This window comes from Morus notabilis, unplaced genomic scaffold (genome assembly GCF_000414095.1).
Source record: "Morus notabilis unplaced genomic scaffold, ASM41409v2 Scaffold134, whole genome shotgun sequence".
NCBI classification, from domain to species: Eukaryota; Viridiplantae; Streptophyta; class Magnoliopsida; order Rosales; family Moraceae; genus Morus; species Morus notabilis.
In genome coordinates, this window is record NW_010364232.1 from 7,901 (window position 1) to 15,176 (window position 7,276).

Genomic DNA, 7,276 nt, shown 5'->3' on the forward strand with positions numbered 1-7,276 from the left:
AAATTAAAAACTCTCAGAGAATATTACATCTAATTTTTTTTACTACAGTTAAAAACTCTTAAAAAATATTACATCTCCAATCAAATTAAAAACTTAAATGTGCAAAACGAACGAGACTTTAGATTATTGACAATAACAGTGCTTGGTGTAATTGTGTGTCAAAGAAGGAGCAGTGCTTGGTGTCCTTGAATGACTAAGTTTGAACTCGAGTTTGGGTTAAACTCGAGTTTAAGTTTCCTCATCAACTCAAGTTCATAAACTCGAACTTAAGTTAATAAACAGTATTTTTTTATTCTTAAAAATGTCATAACTTTTTCGTTTTAATTCTGATTGAGATAATTCTTTTTTCTATACATTCACAACGAAAAGACGAATAAAACTACACCCATATACCTTATTAAAATTTTTCATCACCATTGAGTTTTTATTAAAATACTATCTAAATACAAATTTAAGTTTTGACCTACTCAAACACAAATTCAAAAAGATTATCAATTTAAATCATAACTTAAATGTGTACATTCAAACACAAACTCAAGTTACAACTTCAACTCAAGTTATAACTCAAACTCAACTTAAGACCATCACTCAAGTTCACCATAACTCCAAAATACAAAAGAACAACCCCTAAACTTTATAAAAATATTAGAAGAAGCAAGAAAAGGGACAAGAACAAAAAAGCAAGAAAAAGAAAGTAAAAGTGAAGCTCCCAGAATGAAAAAGTGATATCCAATAAATTTTTGATCCATTTAATTTGCTAATTTGAGTTTAAATGTGATTTTATGTAAAAAATTTTACTGTAGTAAAAAAATTAGACGTGACTATTTCTGAGAGTTTTTTACTGTAATAAAACTTAAATTTTAAACTTAAATCGGTAAAATAAACGAGACTTTTATTTTTTATGATAGAAATAAGCAACACACCTTAAAAAGTGCCTATTTTGAGACTTTACTCGTCTTGTTTCCGGCACCATCTACTTACTTTTTTTTCTTTTACTTTTTATACCTTTACTTTTTACACGCTAAGAATTCAATTGTCCATCTTGTACACACATACCCACATATTTTAACACATAATATATAATATATAACATATTATATATATACTAATGGCCCGTTTAGTTCGTTGATTTGAGTTTTTAATTCGAGTTGAAATGTGACTTTATGTGAGAGCTTTTTACTGTAATAAAAAAGTTAAATGTGACTGTTTCTAATAACTTTTTACTGTAGCAAAACTCGAATTAAATGCTACAGTGCTATGAACAATATCTTTTATGTTTTATCCTTTTGTTTGTGTACTGGCTATTTTGTCTGTTTTTTCATTTTATTGTTTAATTTATGCGGCTTTGGTAATTTCGTTCAAATTGAGTGTTCTAGCGCTTTCTTATCTTTCTTCTGTCTATGTTGGAAGCAGCTACTATACTTCTAAAGCAAAAAATCTTTTTCCCACCGTCTCTTTTCTCTGTCTTCATGTTTTTGGCTACCTTCTTTCCTCTTTCTTTCTTCGCTGCATTTGTTCATTCTTCCTACTTTTTATTGCTTATCTATATTTTTGTTTTACTTTGGTTAGCTTTCTCATTTGCTTTCGGAGAGATTTTTTTTTTCTTTTTATGTTTCGTCTATGGATTTGGTTGTTTACTTTAGATCGATGTTTTTACATTGTCTTTCCTTTCGCCGTTTGTTCTTTTCGTCTTCAGTTTCCTTGATTTTTTGAGTTTGGATTTTCTATTCATCCTTGTACTCATATGGTTTTTGGAGTTCTTAATTTTTTCTTCTCCATTTGTTTAGGCATAATTTTTTTCTGTTTCATCCATTGATTTGGTCGTTTACTTCATATCGATGTCTTTACTTTCTCTTTTCTTGCGCCATTTGTTCTCTTCGTCTTCAACTTTCTTGGTTTTTTTGGGCTTGGTTTTTCCATTCATCCTTGCACTCATATGGTTTTTGGATTTTTTTTTTATTTTTTCTTCTCCATTTGCTTAGGCAAAAACAAATATTTCTTCCTGTTTTTTCTCTTCTGATTTTTATAGGTGTTTTGAGTTTTGTTGTTTTCTTTATGGTTTTTCACTTATTTGTTTGTTTTGTCAATATATTTGGGAAAATTTGTTTTCTTTGTTGTTTTCTTCATAATTTTTATATTTCTCTAAATTTTTCTAGGGTTTTTTTCTCTACTTCTTTTCCCCGTTGTTTAGTTGTTATTTTTCGCCGTTATTTATTTCTTAATTTTTGGTGCTTTTTTCTATTCTTTTTTTTTCTTTTTTTTATTTCTTATTGTTTTCCCTCTCTTCCTTCTTCTTTTTTCCTGTTATTTCTTTTGTTCGTCCATGTTTTTGCTTACTGTTTGTTGATTTTTTTATTAACATTTCTGAGTTTGGGAGATTTTGTACAATTGTCAACGTCTTATTGTGTTAATCTTGTATTCTGACACGTGCATTTCTTATCTTTCGGTTTTGTATAATGTATATCTAAGATCTAACTGTCTATTATTTATTGGTTATGTTTTGCGGTCGTCTTCATGCTTCGCAACGGCTGTCGTTGATTAATCATTACTTCAATTTATTTCGCTTTGCAGGAATTTGTATCGGAGATTGAGTGAAACATTGGTAACTTTCTGTATATATAATGCTTGTTATTCTATTGCTATAATTTCTTACTTTCCCTTTGTCTTCATTCTTCAGATTTTACTATCTATTATGTTATGTTTTCTCTCATTCTCACTGTTTAAATATCTTATTCATACTAGCCTTTTATTACTAATCTTACCACATCCTCTGTTGGAAATGTGTCCATAAAGTAGAATGTAATTTGTTATTTATGAAATGGCAAATATCGGACATCATTGTTTTTGCTAATGTTTATAAATAAAATAAAGTTATGTTTTGATTCATACTCAACAGTGTTAGTAATATTGCTTAGTCCATAGACTGTTATCAACGAAAGAAGAGTCAGGGAATCCTTGCCGAACAAGCTCTTCTGATATGGTTTAAAATTCATATTCGCAGTCTTAGGATCGATTGGGCAATCGAATCCGATTATGACTGTTAGATCGAACCATATGATGCTGGTCTCGGGGCATGGGAGTTGGACTCTGTGGTTGATCTAGACATGTTCACAACATGTTGAATAGACCATGTAACTAATTAGGTTAGAGCAAAAACCGTTTACAGAGCTCTAAACCTAATTATTACAACTTAAGTATATTTGTATAATTATCTCAATCCTGAAGTGAATACATAACTCGACTTAATTTCTCATGGTCTTTGATTGACCAATGAGATTAGTTCATAGTTTTTGAACAACATCTCGGCTATTGGGATCATGACATAATTAAGTTGGAGTTGTGTGATTCACAGAGTAAGTGATAATATCACCTCATGCTTTATTGATGGGTGTGTGAATAAATAAACCAAGCCTGGTATTCAATGATGGTATTCATTGATTAAGACATCGTGACATGTGCGAGACATCTTACGAATATATGTCTTTCTTATTCACAGTCATATAAAGGAGTTGAGGAAATAATGACTGGAATGGTAAAACGGTAATTTAATATACCATTCGAGTCACTGATATTTACGAAGGATAATATTGCATTTATTCTATGGACCGTGGGATAAATTGTATTAACACCATCAGAAAAGTAGCGCATGTGAATCGAGAGATTAGTCGGCATCAAACCTTTAGTGGAGTCGTACGATGTCAGAATTAAATACGTCGATAACTTATCGGGATAAATTAGTCGAGTATTGTAATTCCATAGCTTCGTTCATATGGGTCCATTCGGTCTCAAGACTAGCTCTAATAAGTGGGAAAATTAAAACTGATGTTTTGTTACATAATTGTGTTTAAATAAATTCATTATGTTATTTTTCATTTATTTGATAATTGAAAAATAAAAGGAATGAATTTGAATTTTGAAATTAATGATGATTAATTTAAAATTCAAAATAGAATTTGAACATGATTTGATTTGGCAATAAAAAGGGAAGGAAAAATTCGGAAATCTCCAAGGCAAGTGGGAATTCGGATTTTGATTAAAAGAGGAAGGAAAATTCAGAAATCCTATCTAGGGTTTGAGTTTTCGAATTTCCTCCTATAAAAAGATATTATTGAAAACCCTAGTGGTGGCTAAGAAAAAAAAATATCTCACTCTCATTCTCTCCCTAGGGTGGCCGGATTTTGTAACAAAATTAGAAGGAAAATTGTTTCCTTAGGTTTTTAAAAAAGAGCCCACTCTCTTATCCCAAAAACACTTAGAGTCATAGTCTTGAATCAACGAGTGGTTTTTGGTGTGATCGTGTTCATAAATCAACGGTCTTGTTTCACGGCAATTCTCCATCTCGGAATGTGAGATAGTGAGACAAGATCCTTGCAGCCATATTTGATCCGATCGTCTTAAAGGTATGATTATCATTTTATTCCTTTGTCAATAAACATATATCATGCATGTATCTCTCGTTGTGATTTATGTTTAATTTGGAATTAAAAGATATGTGAAAATTTTTGAAATTTCCACCTACAAGTTTGTTGTTGTTTAAATGATTTTTCACTTAAAAATCACAACTTGATCCTACATCCTCAATATTCCCTTGGTATATTTCTGCTGCTCAGTAATTTTGGTTGCTTTATTCGATCTATGCTTTTGCCTGTGGTTCATCGACTCAGGTATTCAATTTTTTTCTCTAATTGTTTTTTGAATTATTTTAGAATATTGCTTTATGAGTTCGTTTGTTATATGAATCCTTTCATGTGTTGATTTATCTGTTAATTTCAATATGTTTTTTATGAATATGAATTTCTTTTGCGTTATTTGATACAACACTGTGTTTCACTTTTCTTAGATATTTTTTCTATTACTTATAAATTATATATTTTTGTTTTTTTCCTTCATTTATTATGTTAATTTGGGCATTATTTCAGTTATCCGTTTATTTCAGTATGTATTGATGCCTATGCTAATATTTGTTTATTGTCTCTTTCTTCTCTTAATGCTTACTATTTAAATTGTGTATAATATTGTTATGTCTGTAGAGGTTAGTTCCTATTTTACTTTTTGCCTTCCTTTGTCAAAAGTTTAATTTTTTCATTTTAAAAATTGTATTTTCTTCTGGTGATGATGTTGTTATATGTCTTTTGTTGTTAACATGTGCCGAGTAATTGTTATTATAGATTTGGCTATCCTTGATGTTGCCCTTATTATTTTGGACTTATGCAATATATTTTAATTCGTTCTTCATTTTATTTCTATTGTTACTTTGTATGTCGCGATTTTTCGTATTTTCTTCCGCTTTTTTTTCATGCCTTCTGTTTAAAAATTTTTCTAAGCTTCATTCTTATTCATTTCAATTTTTATCTACTGTCATTTTATCGTACTCTATTTAGTTTTTTACTTTGTTTTTCTTAAATATATTATTTTTATTATTTCAATGTATATTGTTGTTTTAAACTATACTAATTTTTCTTATTTATGGCATAAACTCCTTAATAATATAGTTGGCAGTCATGTATATTACTAGATCCTCTTTTTATTTCCTCTTAATTTCATTTTCTTACTTTTCTTGGTTGGTTCAATTTATTTGACTTTTCTAATTTTCTCTGCTTTGGTTTTTTTCCTTCTACTACCCTCTACATCTTTCTTTTTTTTCTTCTCTTCTAGAGAAAAGTTCCTTGCTTCCACCGTTTCTTCTCTTCGGCTTTATCTTTTTGGGTTTTTTGAGTTTTGTTTTTTTCTTCTTCTTTGCACTGATATGGTTTTTCATTTTTTTCGCCTCAATCTGTTTCGACAAAATTTTTTATTTTTCTACCGTTTGTTCTCTTATGATCTTTTTGGGTGTTTGGGATTTTCTTGTTTTTGTCTTTTCCGTACTAATATGGTTTTTTAGTTTTTTTTTCTTATATGGTTTTTCGTTTCTTCCTTTTTTTCTTCTCGATCTATTTCGACATAAATTTTTTTTCCTATTCTACTGTTTGTTCTCTTCTGATCTTTTTGGGTGTTTTAGGTTTTGTTGATTTCGTCATTTTTGCACTAATATGGTTTTTAAATTGTTTTTTCCAATCAATTTCAAAAAAAAAAATTTCCTTTTACCGCTTCATCTTTTCGTCTTGATGTTTTATGTTTTTTGGGTTATATTGTTCTATTCTGAAAACAATTTTTTTTATTTACTTGCTTTTTCTTTGCATGTTTTTCTTGCAAAGGCATTTGCAAATGTTTTTCTTTGCATGTTTTTTTCGATCTATTTCAGAATTTTAACAATGACTATTTTCTTTATTTTTTTTTTTTTTGTCTTTTCTCATTGTGGGCAGTTAGCTTAATTAGTTGTTCTTCCTTTTGATTTTTGCAAGACTCTTACTATCTCATCGTGTTAATTTTGTGGTTTGACACGTGTTTTTGGTCATTATGCAATTTTGTGTAATGTAGAATTTATATGTGATTGTCCGTTGCCTATTGGTTATGTTTTGCGGTGGTTTTGCTTCTTCAGGATATCTGCCATTCAGTAATCATGTTTTTGACATATATGCTTTTGCAGGAATTTTTATCGGAGATTGAGCGAAAATGTAATGTCATTGTGCATATATAATATGTTCTATTTTGTTGCTATAATTTCTTATTTTCTTCTGGATATTCAGTTCATGTCTTTGTCTTGCTCGGTTTTGAAAATTACGTTGTTCAACCTGGTTTTGTTTTATTCAGAATATTAATTTTTCTGCTACATCTATCCTATTCACTATGTTTCCTCAATCGATGTATTCATTTTTCTTTTCTTATATATATTTCTTAGTTCTTATAAAGTATTTGTTTATGGTGTTTTTCTGATTTATTATCTGAATTTGGTCATTATTTGATTTATTTGTTTATTTCAATAATGCCTATGCTATTATGTATTTTTTTTTTTGGTTTTGTTGTTTGGTGTTTCAGTTATCTAAAATATTGTTATTTATGTAGAAGTTAGGATCATACTTTACTTTCTTTGTTGTTTTTTCAACAAGTTTTTTTCTCCTTTTATAGTTTTATTCGTTTTTAGTGGTGGTGTTGTTATTTTTCTTTTGTTGTCAACATGTGTTGGGTGATTGTTATAACAGACTTGGCTGTCAATGATGTTGCTCTTATTATTTTCGATTTATGCCAATATGTTTAATATGTTTTTCGTGTTAGTTAAAACTTTTGTGTGTGCCCTTTTGTGGTGCTTATTTTTTAAAATTTTGTCTGACCTCCGTTTTAATCACTTTGATTTTTATGTACTATCATTGTATCGTACTGTGTTTAGTTTTTTACTCCG